Below are 16,113 nucleotides of genomic sequence, written 5' to 3' on the forward strand. Positions count from 1 at the left end.
CTGGTAAAGCAATTGCACTGCCCTCAACCGCAAGGCTCTCCAAAGGGTAGTGCGGTCTGTACATGCATCACCGGGGGCAAACTACCTGCCTTCCATGACACCTACAGCACCCAATGTCACAGGAAGGGCAAAAAGATCATCAAGGACAACAACCACCTGAGCCACTGCCTGTTCACCCCGCTACCATCCAGAAGTGCATCAAAGCTGGGACCGAGAGACTGAAAAACAGCTTCTATCTCAAGGCCATCAAACTGTCAAACAGCCATCACTAACATAGAGAGCTGCTGCCAACATACAGACACAAATCTCTGGCCACTTAAATAAATTGACTTACTAAAGGTATCACTAGTCACTTTAAATAACGTTACTTTAAAAGAATGTTTACATATCCTACATTACTCATCTCATACTGTATGTATATACTGTATTCTACACCACCTACTGCATCTCGCCTATTCCGCACGCCATCGCCCATCCATATATTTATATGTACATATTCTTATTCATCCCTTTGTGTGTATAAGGTATTTGTTGTGAAATTGTTAGATTACTTGTTTGATATTACTACATAGTTGGAACTTGATGCACAAGCATTTCGCTACACTCGCATTAACATCTGCTAACCATGTGTATGGGACCAATAAAATTTGATTTGATTTGAGGTTCTTAACTATGTGGGCAAATATGTACCTAATCTGGCAACTCACACGAGTCAGATGAGAGGTCTACAGTGCAAAACTACAGAAGGTGTTGGAACAGTAATCACCAGAAAGAGTTTAAGGAGCTCAAAGCAGCTATATGCATTGCATTATGCATGCATTATGCATGGTCTAGTATTGAAGTTCTATGATGAAAGCGCAAAACCAAAATATCAGCAGATGACTCTAAAGCAGGCATAGGTGCAGTGTTGTTACAGCAGTATGGCAGTAGATGGCGCCCATTCGCATATGCCTCCAGGGCTCTGACAACTAAGCAGTGTAACTACAGGGCAACTCCACTAAAACATGGTTGTCTCCTGTAGAGCTGTTGTTCAACTGGAAACTAAAAACTAGGTTGCCAGTACTCCTAGAAACAGAGAAGGATGGCAAGGTCATTCTTAACTAACGGAGAGAAAAGCGTGAACCAAAAAGTTACTATGACAAAGGGTTCGAGGTGCTCAGTGCGCTCATTCCCAGTGATAGGGTGAAAATGCATGATGGTAAAACATGGAGCGTTGAGGCCCGTGTTGTGAAAACAGTGGCAACCAGGTTATATGATGTAATGACACCTGAGGGAGTTACATACAGGAGAAATACGAGACATTTGTTACATGTACCTGAGTGTGAGCAAACAGACAGGCAAGAGAGTGACATTACATGTCAGACAACATCAAGCCTGACACTCCTGTGTCAGATCCACCAGGGCAGCCTGTGGAAATGAGACGGTCAGGTAGAGAAGTAAAAGCACCTCAGAGGCTGATTGATGAAGTATAAATGTGGTATTGAAATGCAGTGTTCACTATGCAAAGAATTTATCAGGATTTATAGAGAATTGTTCTTTTTTTATCTTATAAGGGAAAGGCATATCTTGATAAGGGGGATGTTGCATATTGTATCGGAGAACACGTCACCACTTAGGGGATGCTCAGCCTGCACACAGCATTGGGTGAGTGGGAGATCCTGGCTGAATGCACTGTACTTGTATGGCTCCTGTTAACTTGAATAAAGAAGGACTTATGTTTTAAATAACAGTTGTTTTCTTTAGGATTTCTTTGACAAGAAGGTACAAAAGTAACGATGGCTACCAATTGGACAGAGTGACGCTCTACTCTTTCCAGCGGATTCCCACAGAAATAATCTGCTGTGCATTCATAATATACCAACACCAGCATTTGTGTTTACAATGTCATTGCACCATCTGAAGGGAATATCCAGAAAAGGCACCAAAACAGGTTGAGAAAGCGGGGCTTGTTAATAGAATGTGCAAGCTTCTCTTGTATGCTACAGAAACGTGTGGCACTTGGACCCCATCTGGTGGTTCCACGACTGTATAGACAATGAAGCAATAAGGCCTGAAGGGTGTGGTATATGGCCAATATACCATGGCTAAGGGCCGTTTTTACGCACCATGCAACACGAATTGCCTGGATACAGCCAATTTCCCGTGGTATATTGGCTATATAAAACAAATCCCAGAGGTGCCTAACTGCTATTATAAACTGGTTGCCAATGTAATTAGAACAGCAAAAAGGAATTTGTCACACCGTTGGTATTTTTTATTTTTTTAACTAGGCAAGTCAGTTCAGAACAAAATCTTATTTTCAATGATGGCTTAGGAACAGTGGGCTAACTGCCTTGTTCAGGGGCAAAACAAAACATTTTTACCATGTCAGCTCAGGGATTCGATCTTGCAACCTTTCGGTTACAAGTCTAAGGCTCTAACCACTAGGCTACCTGCCACCCCATATATGGTCTGATATACCATGGTTTTCAGCCAATCAGCATTCAGGGCTCAAACTACCCAGTTTATAATGCCAAACAAATATTGCCTCCCTGAACATGAATTGGCGCTATGACTGGTGGTTCAGTTTGGTGCTTTACCTTTAGGTGTAAAATGCTGTGGATTAACAAGAACCCCTTTTGAACAGTTTAAATGATCAAACAGAGGTGATCATGACACGCTGTTAGGCCTATCCAACTGTGCACAGACGTCAAATCAACATCTTCCACGTTGGTTCAATATCATTTTATTGAAATCACGTGGAAACGATGTTGATTCAACCAGTTTGCCCAATGGGATGTCTCGTGAGTCAATTCCTTCTCTTCAATTAAAGGCCACACTTAGAATAAAATGTAGGCCTACTGTGCATTTCAATTGGTCTCATTGTTACTGCCATTTGAAATACTTACTAACCAGATGAAACATATCTTATAAGTGGTAGGTCCTCCTGTCATATGCTACAGCCTTATACAGGTCACTTTCATTTGAATCTGGCTTCATTGGGGTGAACAGCAAGATGCTCCCTCTTGTGGCTGTGTGTGTGTGTGTGTGTCCTTCTTTGTATTATAGACTTGGTAGTCTTGTTTTGAATCGCAAATCATCATTCAACTTTAGTTTGGCGACAGGAAGGAAAGACAGTTAGATAAACACTATTGAAAAGTATGTTGTCTTTACTCTTTAAAGACTGTTCATGAGGCGGAATTTGCAGTAGAAACACAACAAACACAAGGAAAATATATCAGGCTAGTCAAATTGTAACTGTTGGGGATACACACATCTGTGGAAAATAAAGCAGTAAGTGTTTGGAAAATTATTAATGACAAAGTGGTGTACAAGAGACTAAAATGTTTGCTATCTTATCTATGGGTCTCAGCATCATTACAACAATAGTGTTTAAAATAACTAATGTAGGCCTACCCACTGGGCACACACTAGTTGAATCATTTGTTGAAATGATGTGGAAACAACGTGGAATATAAATTGAATTGATGTCTGTGCCCAGTGTGTAGGCTATGTGCTCTTATCAGTGGCGTATGATATGGATTATGTGTGGGGACTATGTGCCCCCCCCCCCCCCACAAGTTTGGACACACCTACTCATTCCAGGGTTTCCTTTATATTTTACTGTTTTCTACATTGTAGAATAATAGTGAAGACATCAAAACTATGAGAAAAAAAACACATGGAATCATGTAGTAACCAAAAAAGTGTTAAATCAAAATATATTTTATTTTTTACATTCTTCAAAGTAACTACCCTTTGCCGTGATGACAGCTTTGCACACTCTTGGCATTCTCTCAACCAGCTTCACCTGGAAGGCTTTTCCAATAGTCTTGAAGGAGTTCCCACATATGCTGAACACTTGTTGGCTGCTTTTCCTTCACTCTGCGGTCCAACTCATCCCAAACCATCTCAATTGGTTTTAGGTCATTTGATTGTGGAGGCCAGGTAATCTGCTGCAGCACTCTATCACTCTCCTTCTTGGTCTATGAAATGAAACTATGAAATAACACATGGAATCATGTAGTAAGAAAAAGACTGTTAAAACAAATCAAAATGCATGTTATATTTGAGATTCTTCAAAGTAGCCACCCTTTGCCTTGATGACAGCTTTACACATTCTTGGCATTCTCTCAACCAGCTTCATGAGGTAGTCACTTGTATGCATTTAAATTAACAGGTGTGCCTTTTATTTTTTATTTTTTCTCCTACTTAATGCATTTGAGCCAATCAGTTGTGTTGTAGCAAGGTAGGGGTGGTATACAGAAGATAGCCCTATTTGGAAAAATACCAAGTCCATATGTGACCCGTTTCAGGAAACAAGTCACTTGCATTCTCGAACATGTGAACTTTCATGTGCCTTAATAACAAACTTTTATGCCATCTGCTAATACGAATAAAGTTGTTAAATTACGAGCCTAGTTGGTTAAGCCAAAGAAAGAGACAGGAACCTTACCGCTAGCCATGATTGGCTGAGATAATGAGTTGTTTGGACATGCTGAGAGATGAGTTTCAGATTGGTCTGCGGTGTAGCATCTTGTGTCTATAAAATGAGCTGCTCGTTATGCATAGATAATCCTTTCTACTGCAGTTTTTTTGAAAGATATAACGTTAGCCATGGAGGACTGCAAATATGTTGCTACTGCTCTCAATAACATTCTTGCTCTGAATTTATCAGGCGCTATCGACAAAGCCGGTCAGTGGGAAAAAGTTGTGGTGGACTACTTTCTGGAGGACTCTCTTTGACTCTGAAAATGAATGAGACAACGAGGTAATCCCTGATTTAGGTAAAAACATTTTCATTGAAGAAGACATTGTAGCGTCTTCTGATGACAGTGATGGGGAAGAAACGGCGATCAACAGTGGGATGAAGTTGACAGTTTTGAAATCAGTGGACTGTCTGTGCAAACTAAACAGAAACGACACAGGACGTCTTATTTAATGAAATGGGTTGCAGTCTGCCATGAAGTTTTCATCCATGTATACGGGTGAGTCTAGCTACAGTTTCACATATTATACGTTTCTAATTTAGTCAGAAAGTTGTTTTCATTACAAGTTAAAGCTTGCTGTTAGCTAACTAGCTGAAATTTGATGGCTGGCTTGCTAGCTAACATTGAACCTATTTGGTTAACTTTAGCTAGCTACGACAATCAGTTTGTATTGTTAGTAACGTTACTCTATGGATTGGGATTATAGTCCACTGTTTAGCTAGCTAGCTAGCTAACGTTAACGTTACATGTTTAAACAAAAGATCCCAAGTTAAAGCTTGCTGTAAGCTAGTTAACGTTAGCTGACGTTAGCTGGCTGGTTAGCTAACATTACGTGTATGAACTGTGTGTAACGTTAGTGATGTTTTCTCAGAATGCCATTTCGCATTGCTAGTTATAGCCTAATGGTAGCTAAATAGCTAACATTGAACCTATTTAGTTAATTTTAGCTAGCTATTGTAGTCAAGTTAAAATGGTTATTCCATCAAACATCAAATTATTAGAATAGTACACAATGCAGAACAGAACAATCAGGTTGAGGGTCAGTGGCCAAAGCCTGCGAACAGGAATATTCCAAGTTCAGACAGAAGGGGGGAGTCAGATCGCTATGATCGCCAGGAACTTTACTTTTGGTTTCTAATTTTAATTGTTGCGCTACTGGTGATGCCTGTTGATGTTAGGTAGGGAGCTACAGTAGCTGAATGATGTTAACATCTTCGGGTTTTGTTTCATTAAATGTATTTTATTTAATCTGGGTGCTTACGTCACCTACTAACACCCTGGTACTACCCGTAGCTCCCGGTCTCCTCAGACTGAGAAAACACAGAGAGAAAGGTATGTGTTGCAGATTACTCCTTTGTAGAAGTCCGTAACGTGAAATAAATAAAACGTCCCAAGGTTAATGCTGTAGATATTGTTATAAGGGAGTGTGAGACTATTGAAACACGTAACTTTCAGAGTTTTATTGTTGTTATTAATATAGTTTAGAGTGCTAAAAGTGTTGCTAGCTAGCATGCCTTTCTGTGATGCAGACTGCTAGCTGAGCTGGTGATGCATTATGTAACTTGTAACTTGTTTGTGTTGCAGTGTTTTTGTACATGAGTTGTTGTATTTTGGTACTGTCAACACTGAAAGCACCTAGCAATGTATTGGGGATGTGAGACAGGATATGTGTTTTACCTTCATGCTCCTGTGTAGAACAACTTGTCAGGTGGTGCATTGGATACTGATGTGTTCCTGTCCTGTCTTTTCACAATACTATTGCAGATCAACATAAAAGCCTAAAAGACAGCCGTGGTGTCGCTCTTCATTTCTTGGTTCTCCTGTGGTGCATAATAGACCCGCTACACTATGACAATCGGTTTATATTGCTAGTACTCTATGGATAGGGATTATGGTTCATTGTTTAGCTGGCAAGCTAGCTAGCTACATGTCGAAACAAAAGACTCCAAGTTAAAGCTTGCTGTTAGATGGCTGGCTACGTGTATGAACTGTGTATAGTGATATCTCAGAATGCCAGTTCGCGTCTATTGTATAATAACGCTAAAATATTCATCCCTGAAATGTGTCTTTCAGTAGAACATGCCTGACTCTCCTCCACCAGTCATACAAGGAGAATGGTCTAATACCTCCCATCAAAAAGAGACACAAGCACTTTGGTGGACGGTTCTGCCATCCTATGTGACAAAAGCAGCAGTGTGGCGTCTCTACACGAAATCGATGACAACATTTGGTATGTAAAGCATAAACAAGCTTTTATTATTTAATTGACCTCCAACATGATTGGCACTACTTTTATTGATCTCACATTATTTCTGTATTTTCCATAGGTTCCTGTCTTCCTTCAGGAATCTGTGAAGAAAATTGCTGCCCCACATCTCAAGCACTAAGCCCAGGACAGACCTGTGCTGGCAGTGCCAGAAGAACAACTATTAGGTCTTTAGATCTCCCAATCTGCCAGACACTGTTAAGTCAGCCAAGCTGAAGAAGCAAGAGCAGTATCTCCTGCTTGTTCAGAGTGAGTGGTTTGTCTTCAAGAAGATGGTTGCTGAATGCAAGACCACCTGTCAAGATCTGCAGTTGTCTCTGGGGGCCCCTACTGAACCAGCAAGCAAAGACATCAGGATGCATTACAGCTTTGATTTTGCTCAACAAGTAAGTAACATTTCCTCCTGTATACTAATTGAGGACGTTGATGGATAGATATATATAAAACATTGGAGTGTATATCTGTCACGACTTCCGCCGAAGTCGGCTCCTCTCCTTGTTCGGGCGACGATCGGCGGTCGACGTCACCGGCTTTCTAGCCATCGCCGCTCCATTTTTCATGTATCCATTTGTTTTGTCTTGATCCCTGCACACCTGGTTTTCATTCCCCAATCACACTACATGTATTTATTCCTCTGTTCCCCCTCATGTCTTTGTGCAAGACGCAGCTGCGTCTGTCTGTATATTCTCTCCTGCCGAAATAAAGTGTGCGCCTGTTCACAATTCTCTGCTCTCCTGCACCTGACTTCAGCACAAGTACGCACACGCCTGACAATATCTACATATATACTGCTCAAAAAAATAAAGGGAACACTTAAACAACACAATGTAACTCCAAGTCAATCACACTTCTGTGAAATCAAACAGTCCACTTAGGAAGCAACACTGATTGACAATAAATTTCACATGCTGTTGTGCAAATGGAATAGACAACAGGTGGATATTATAGGCAATAAGCAAGACACCCCCCAAAAAGGAGTGGTTCTGCAGGTGGAGACCACAGACCACTTCTCAGTTCCTGATGTTTTGGTCACTTTTGAATGCTGGTGGTGCTTTCACTCTAGTGGTAGCATGAGACGGAGTCTACAACACACACAAGTGGCTCAGGTAGTGCAGCTCATCCAGGATGGCACATCAATGCGAGCTGTGGCAAGAAGGTTTGCTGTGTCTGTCAGCGTAGTGTCCAGAGCATGGAAGCGCTAGCAGGAGACAGGCCAGTACATCAGGAGACGTGGAGGAGGCCGTAGGAGGGCAACAACCCAGCAGCAGGACCGCTACCTCCACCTTTGTGAAAGGAGGAGCAGGAGAAGCACTGCCCGAGCCCTGCAAAATGACCTCCAGCAAGCCACAAATGTGCATGTGTCTGCTCAAACGGTCAGAAACAGACTCCATGAGGGTGGTATGAGGGCCCGACGTCCACAGGTGGGGGTTGTGCTTACAGCCCAACACCGTGCAGGACGTTTGGCATTTGCCAGAGAACACCAAGATTGGCAAATTCGCCACTGGTGCCCTGTGCTCTTCACAGATGAAAGCAGGTTCAAACAGAGCACGTGACAGATGTGACAGAGTCTGGAGATGCCGTGGAGAACGTTCTGCTGCCTGCAACATCCTCCAGCATGACCGGTTTGGCGGTGGGTCAGTCATGGTGTGGGGTGGCATTTCTTTGGGGGCCGCACAGCCCTCCATGTGCTCGCCAGAGGTAGCCTGACTGCCATTAGGTACCGAGATGAGATCCTCAGACCCCTTGTGAGACCATATGCTGGTGCGGTTGGCCCTGGGTTCCTCCTAATGCAAGACAATGCTCGACCTCATGTGGCTGGAGTGTGTCAGCAGTTACTGAAAGAGGAAGGCATTGATGCTATGGACTGGCCCGCCTGTTCCCCAGACCTGAATGCAATTCAGCACTTCTGGGACATCATGTCTCGCTCCATCCACCAACGCCACGTTGCACCACAGACTGGCCAGGAGTTGGCGGATGCTTTAGTCCAGGTCTGGGAGGAGATCCCTCAGGAGACCATCCTCCACCTCATCAGGAGCATGCCCAGGCATTGTAGGGAGGTCATACAGGCACGTGGAGGCCACACACACTACTGAGCCTCATTTTGATTTGTTTTAAGGACATTACATCAAAGTTGGATCAGCCTGTAGTGTGGTTTTCCACTTTAACCTCTATGGGCTAGGTGGGACGCTTGAGACTGAGGCGCATGCACGAGACGACACCTTGTTTTCTGTCTTTGAACGTAAACAGGGTTTCCCGGGCGGAATATTATCGCTTTTTTACGAGAAAAATTGCATAAAAATTGATTTTAACCTCTATGGGCTAGGTGGGACGCTAGCGTGCCACCCGTGGTGCACTCCATCAACAGCAGGTGCATTTCAAGAGCGGCAAATTTGAATCCAAATAAATGTCAAAATTCAAATTTTTCAAACATACAACTATTTTACACCCTTTGAAAGATAAACATCTCCTTAATCTAGCCACGTTTTACGATTTCAAAAAGGTTTTACGGCGAAAGCATAAATTTAGAGTATGTTAGGACAGTACATTTACAAGAGTTGTGTGTAATGTTTTGTCAAGTCAAAGACAGGGTCACCAAAACCATAAAACCAGCTAAAATGATGCACTAACCTTTTACAATCTCCATCAGATGACACTCCTAGGACATTATGTTAGACAATGCATGCATTTTTAGTTCTATCAAGTTCATATTTATATCCAAAAACAGCGTTTTACTATGGCATTGATGTGGAGGAAATCGTTTCCCTCCAATAACCGGCAGTCAAGTCAGCGTCACAAATTAAATAATTAAAATTAGAAAACATTGGTAAAATATTATATTGTCATTTAAAGAATTATAGATTTACATCTCTTGAACGCAATCAACTTGCCAGATTTAAAAATAACCTTACTGGGAAATCACACTTTGCAATAATCTGAGCACTGCGCCCAGAAAAATACGCGTTGCGATACAGACTAGACGTCATGTTGGGGAGATCTAAAATCGAAAATACTATGTAAATAATCCATTACCTTTGATTCTCTTCATCAGATGTCACTTCCAGGTATCACAGGTCCATAACGAATGTAGTTTTGTTCAAAAAAGCTCATCATTTATGTCCAAAAATCTCCGTCTTGTTAGCACATGATCTAAGCCAGCCGGACTTCTCGTCATGAACGAGGGGAAAAAATATATTTACGTTCGTTCAAACATGTCAAACGTTGTATAGCATAAATCATTAGGGCCTTTTTTAACCAGAACATGAATATTATTCAAGGTGGACGAATGCATACTCTTTTATAACGTATTGGAACGAGGGTACCCAACATGAACTCGCGCGCCAGGTGTCTAATGGGACATCATCGTTCCATGGCTCTTGTTCGGTCAGATCTCCCTCCAGAAGACTCAAAACACTTTGTAAAGGCTGGTGACATCTAGTGGAAGCAATAGGAAGTGCCAAAATATTCCTCAGCCCCTGTGTTTTTCAATGGGATAGGTTTAAAGTCAATACAACACATCAGGTATCCACTTCCTGTCAGAAAATGTCTCAGGGTTTTGCCTGCCAAATGAGTTCTGTTTTACTCACAGACACCATTCAAACAGTTTTAGAAACTTTAGAGTGTTTTCTATCCATATATAATAAGTATATGCATATTCTAGTTACTGGGTAGGATTAGTAACCAGATTAAATCGGGTACATTTTTTTTATCCAGACGTGCAAATGCTGCCCCCTAGCCCTATTAACTTCTCTAGGGCCAGTGGGACGAAATCGTCCCACCTACGTAACAGCCAGTTGAATCCCGTGGCGCGATTTTCAAATACCTTAGAAATGCTATTACTTCAATTTCTCAAACATATGACTATTTTACACCATTTTAAAGACAAGACTCTTGTTAATCTAACCACACTGTCCGATTTCAAAAAGGCTTTACAACGAAAGCAAAACATTAGATTATGTCAGCAGAGTACCCAGCCAGAAATAATCAGTCACCCATTTTTCAAGCTAGCATATAATGTCACAAAAACCAAAACTACAGCTAAATGCAGCACTAAACTTTGATGATCTTCATCAGATGACACTCCTAGGACATTATGTTATACAATACATGCATGTTTTGTTCAATCAAGTTCATATTTATATCAAAAAACAGCTTTTTACATTAGCATGTGACTAGCATTCCCACCGAACACTTCTGGTGAATTTACTAAATTACTCACGATAAATGTTCACAAAAAACATAACAATTATTTTAAGAATTATAGATACAGAACTTCTTTATGCAATCGCTATGTCCGATTTTAAAATAGCTTTTCGGTGAAAGCACATTTTGCAATATTCTGAGTAGATAGCCCGGCAATCACAGGCTAGCTATTTTGACACCCACCAAGTGTGTCACTCACCAAACTAAGATTTACTATAATAAAAATTGGATTACCTTTGCTGTTCTTCGTCAGAATGCACTCCCAGGACTTCTACTTCAATAACAAATGTTGGTTTGGTTCCAAATAATCCATAGTTATATCCAAATAGCGGCGTTTTGTTCGTGCGTTCAAGACACTATCCGAAGGGTAAAGAAGGATGACGCGCCCGACGCGTTTCGTGACAAAAAAATTCAAAATATTCCATTACCGTACTTCGAAGCATGTTAAACGCTGTTTAAAATCAATTTTTATGCGATTTTTCTCGTAAAAAAGTGATAATATTCCGACCGGGAAACCCTGTTTTCATTCAAAGACTAAAAAATAAAAACATGGTGTCGGCTCGTGCACGCGCCTCAGTCTCATTGTTCTCAGATCGACCACTATCCAAATGCGCTACTGTTTTTCAGCCATGGCCTGCAAAGTCACCATTCATCGTTCTGGTGCCTTCTGAGAGCCTATGGGAGCGTTAGAAAATGTCATGTTATGCCAGAGATCCCCTGTTTTGGATAGAGATGATCAAGAAGGCCAAGAAATAGTCAGAGAGAGCGCTTCCTGTTTGGAATCTTCTCAGGTTTTGGCCTGCCAAATGAGTTCTGTTATACTCACAGACACCATTCAAACAGTTTTAGAAACTTTGGGGTGTTTTCTATCCAAATCAAACAATTATATGCATATTCTAGTTACTGGGCAGGAGTAGTAACCAGATTAAATCGGGTACGTTTTTTATCCCGGCCGTGCAAATACTGCCCCCTATCCCCAACAGGTTAATCTTTACTACACTACTCACTGTTTAGCATGACCTTACATGTGAATCCTTAAAGAAATGGGCGGGGCTGGCTTAAGAGGGTGTGAACAATGCTGAACGGGTGTAGACAAAGGAGAGCAACATTCAAAGGCCATTTTCTCAATAGTGAGTTTACAAGTTTATTCACTTTCAAAGAATAATTACTTTCCCATTGTTCCTCAAATGCAGTCTATGATATACCATTTTATAGCACTGAGTCTCTACTTTTATCTAATGTAAAAAACACCATTTCAAATTTTGCTACATGAGACCAATTTTAGCTGGTCGGTCACATATGGCAAGAATAGCTCAAATAGGCAAAGGAAAAACGACAGTCCATCATAACTTTAAGACCTGAAGGTCAGTCAATCTGGAAAATTTCAAGAACTTAGAAAGTTTCTTCAAGTGCAGTCTGGCTCATAGACCCATATTTACCTCTGCTGCAGAGGATGAGTTCATTAGAGTTAACTGCATCAGATTGCAGCCCAAATAAATGCTTCACAAAGTTCAAGTAACCGACACATCACAGCATTAACTGTTCAGAGGAGACTGAGTGAATCAGGCCTTCAAGGTCTAACTACTGCAAAGAAACCACTACTAAAGGACACCAATAAGAACAAGAGACTTGCTTGGTCCAAGAAACACGAGCAATGAGCATTAAACCGGTGGAAATCTGTCCTTTGGTCTGATCAGTCCAAATTTGCGATTTGTGGTTCCAACCGTCGTGTCTTTGTGAGACGCAGAGTAGGTGAATGGATGAATCCCACATGTGTGGTTCCCACCATGAAGCATGGAGGAGGTGTGATTGTGTGGGGGTGATTTATTTAGAATTCAAGGCACACTTAACCAGCATGGCTACCAGAGCATTCTGCAGCGATACACCATCCCATATGGTTTGCGCTTAGTGGGACTTTTTCAACAGGACAATGACCCAAAACACACCTCCATGCTGTGTTAGGGCTATTTGACCTAGAAGGAGAGTGATGGAGTGCTGCATCAGATGACCTGGCCTCTACAATCACCCAACTTCAACCCAATTGAGATGGTTTGGGATGAGTTGGACCGCAGTGAAGGAAAAGCAGACAAGTGCTCACCCAACTCCTTCAAGACTGTTGGAAAAGCCTTCCAGGTGAAGCTGGTTGAGAGAATGCCAAGAGTGTGCAAAGCTGTCATCAAGTCAGTGTGGCTACTTTGAAGAATGTCAAAAATAAAATACATTTTGATTTGTTTAACCTCTCTTGTGTAGGGGGCAGTATTTTGACATCCGGATGAAAAGCGTGCCCAAAGTAAACTGCCTGTTACTCTGGCCCAGCTAGGATATGCATATAATTGGTAGATTTAGATAGAACACACTCTAACGTTTCTAAAACTGTTAAAATAATGTCTGTGAGTATAAGAGAACTGATTTGGCAGGCGAAACCCCGAGGACAAACCATCCAGAGGAAAAAAGATTGAGGTCACAGGATTTTCCAATAGTTTTCTATGGGATACCCTTATTGTTAGAAACTGGTTGCAGTCCCTATGGCTTCCACTAGATGTCAACAGTCTTTCGAAATTGTTCAATGTTTTTCTTTTGATAAATGAAGAAGTAGTCCTATTCATTGTGTTACTCCAGGTGGACTCTACTGTTTTGGTGCACGTGAACAGGAACGTGCTCCAAGTTGTTTTTATCCGATATTAGAAACAGTTTATTCCATCTTAAATTTTATAGATTATTTACATTTGAGGCTACCTGAGGTTGGATTAGGAACGTTGTTTGAAATGTTTGGACCAAGTTTACAGGTAACTTATCCTCTATGGGCTAGGTGGGACGCTAGCGTGCCACCCGTGGTGCACTCCATCAACAGCAGGTGCATTTCAAGAGCGGCAAATTTGAATCCAAATAAATGTCAAAATTCAAATTTTTCTAACATACAACTATTTTACACCCTTTGAAAGATAAACATCTCCTTAATCTAACCACGTTTTACGATTTCAAAAAGGTTTTACGGCGAAAGCATAAATTTAGAGTATGTTAGGACAGTACATTTACAAGAGTTGTGTGTAATGTTTTGTCAAGTCAAAGACAGGGTCACCAAAACCATAAAACCAGCTAAAATGATGCACTAACCTTTTACAATCTCCATCAGATGACACTCCTAGGACATTATGTTAGACAATGCATGCATTTTTAGTTCTATCAAGTTCATATTTATATCCAAAAACAGCGTTTTACTATGGCATTGATGTTGAGGAAATCGTTTCCCTCCAATAACCGGCAGTCAAGTCAGCGTCACAAATTAAATAATTAAAATTAGAAAACATTGGTAAAATATTATATTGTCATTTAAAGAATTATAGATTTACATCTCTTGAACGCAATCAACTTGCCAGATTTAAAAATAACCTTACTGGGAAATCACACTTTGCAATAATCTGAGCACTGCGCCCAGAAAAATACGCGTTGCGATACAGACTAGACGTCATGTTGGGGAGATCTAAAATCGAAAATACTATGTAAATAATCCATTACCTTTGATTCTCTTCATCAGATGTCACTTCCAGGTATCACAGGTCCATAACGAATGTAGTTTTGTTCAAAAAAGCTCATCATTTATGTCCAAAAATCTCCGTCTTGTTAGCACATGATCTAAGCCAGCCGGACTTCTCGTCATGAACGAGGGGAAAAAATATATTTACGTTCGTTCAAACATGTCAAACGTTGTATAGCATAAATCATTAGGGCCTTTTTTAACCAGAACATGAATAATATTCAAGGTGGACGAATGCATACTCTTTTATAACGTATTGGAACGAGGGTACCCAACATGAACTCGCGCGCCAGGTGTCTAATGGGACATCATCATTCCATGGCTCTTGTTCGGTCAGATCTCCCTCCAGAAGACTCAAAACACTTTGTAAAGGCTGGTGACATCTAGTGGAAGCAATAGGAAGTGCCAAAATATTCCTAAGCCCCTGTGTTTTTCAATGGGATAGGTTTAAAGGTAATACAACACATCAGGTATCCACTTCCTGTCAGAAAATGTCTCAGGGTTTTGCCTGCCAAATGAGTTCTGTTATACTCACAGACACCATTCAAACAGTTTTAGAAACTTTAGAGTGTTTTCTATCCATATATAATAAGTATATGCATATTCTAGTTACTGGGTAGGATTAGTAACCAGATTAAATCGGGTACATTTTTTTATCCAGACGTGCAAATGCTGCCCCCTAGCCCTAACAGGTTAATAGATACTTTGTAGGCATGTTGGCGAGTTGAAACCAGTGTATTTCTGAATCAAAAGCGCCAAATAAATGGACATTTTTGGGGCATAAATAAGGACATTATCGAACAAAAGGACCATTTGTGATGTTTCTGGGACATTTTGGAGTGCCAACAGTAGAAGATCTTCAAAGGTAAGGCATTTTTTATATCGCTATTTCTGACTTTTGTGTCGCACCTTCCTGGTTGAAAAATGATTTTCATGTGTTTGTATGCGGGACGCTGTCCTCAGATAATCGCATGGTGAGCTTTTGCCATAAAGCCTTTTTGAAATCTGACACAGTGGCTGGATTAACAAGAAGTTAAGCTTTATTCTGATGTATAACATATTTTCAAGAATGTTAAATATTTGATTTTAGTATTTTTTTTATTTCGTGCTCTGCAATTTCACCGGATGTTGGCCAGGTGGGACGCACCTGCCCATAAGAAGATAAATTCTTGTTAATCTAACTGCACTGTCTGATTTACAGTAGATATTACAGCGAAAGCATGCCATGCGATTGTTTGAGGACGGCGCCCCACATCAAAATCTTTTTCCACCGGCACAGGTTTCATAAATTCACAAATAGCGATTAAATATTCACTTACTTTTTGAAAATCTTCCTCTGATTTGTCATCCAAAGGGTCCCAGCTATAACATGTAGTGTCGTTTTGTTAGATAAAATCCTTCTTTATATCCCAAGAAGTCAGTTTGGCACCATCGATTTGAGTAATCCACTCGTTCAACCTGCAGAGAAAGGAATCCGAAAATCTACCCCTAAACTTTGTTTCAACAAGTCAAAATACATTTCTATATACTCCTCAGACACCCTAACATGTAATCAAACTATAATATTTGTTACGGAAAGAAGTATGTTCAATAGGAAACCGATTTTAGCAGGTGTGTCCTTTCTTCATGGCACGCCAAACACA

The sequence above is a fragment of the Salmo salar genome, chromosome 01 (genome assembly GCF_965601325.2).
Source record: "Salmo salar chromosome 01, fSalSal1, whole genome shotgun sequence".
Lineage (NCBI taxonomy): Eukaryota > Metazoa > Chordata > Actinopteri > Salmoniformes > Salmonidae > Salmo > Salmo salar.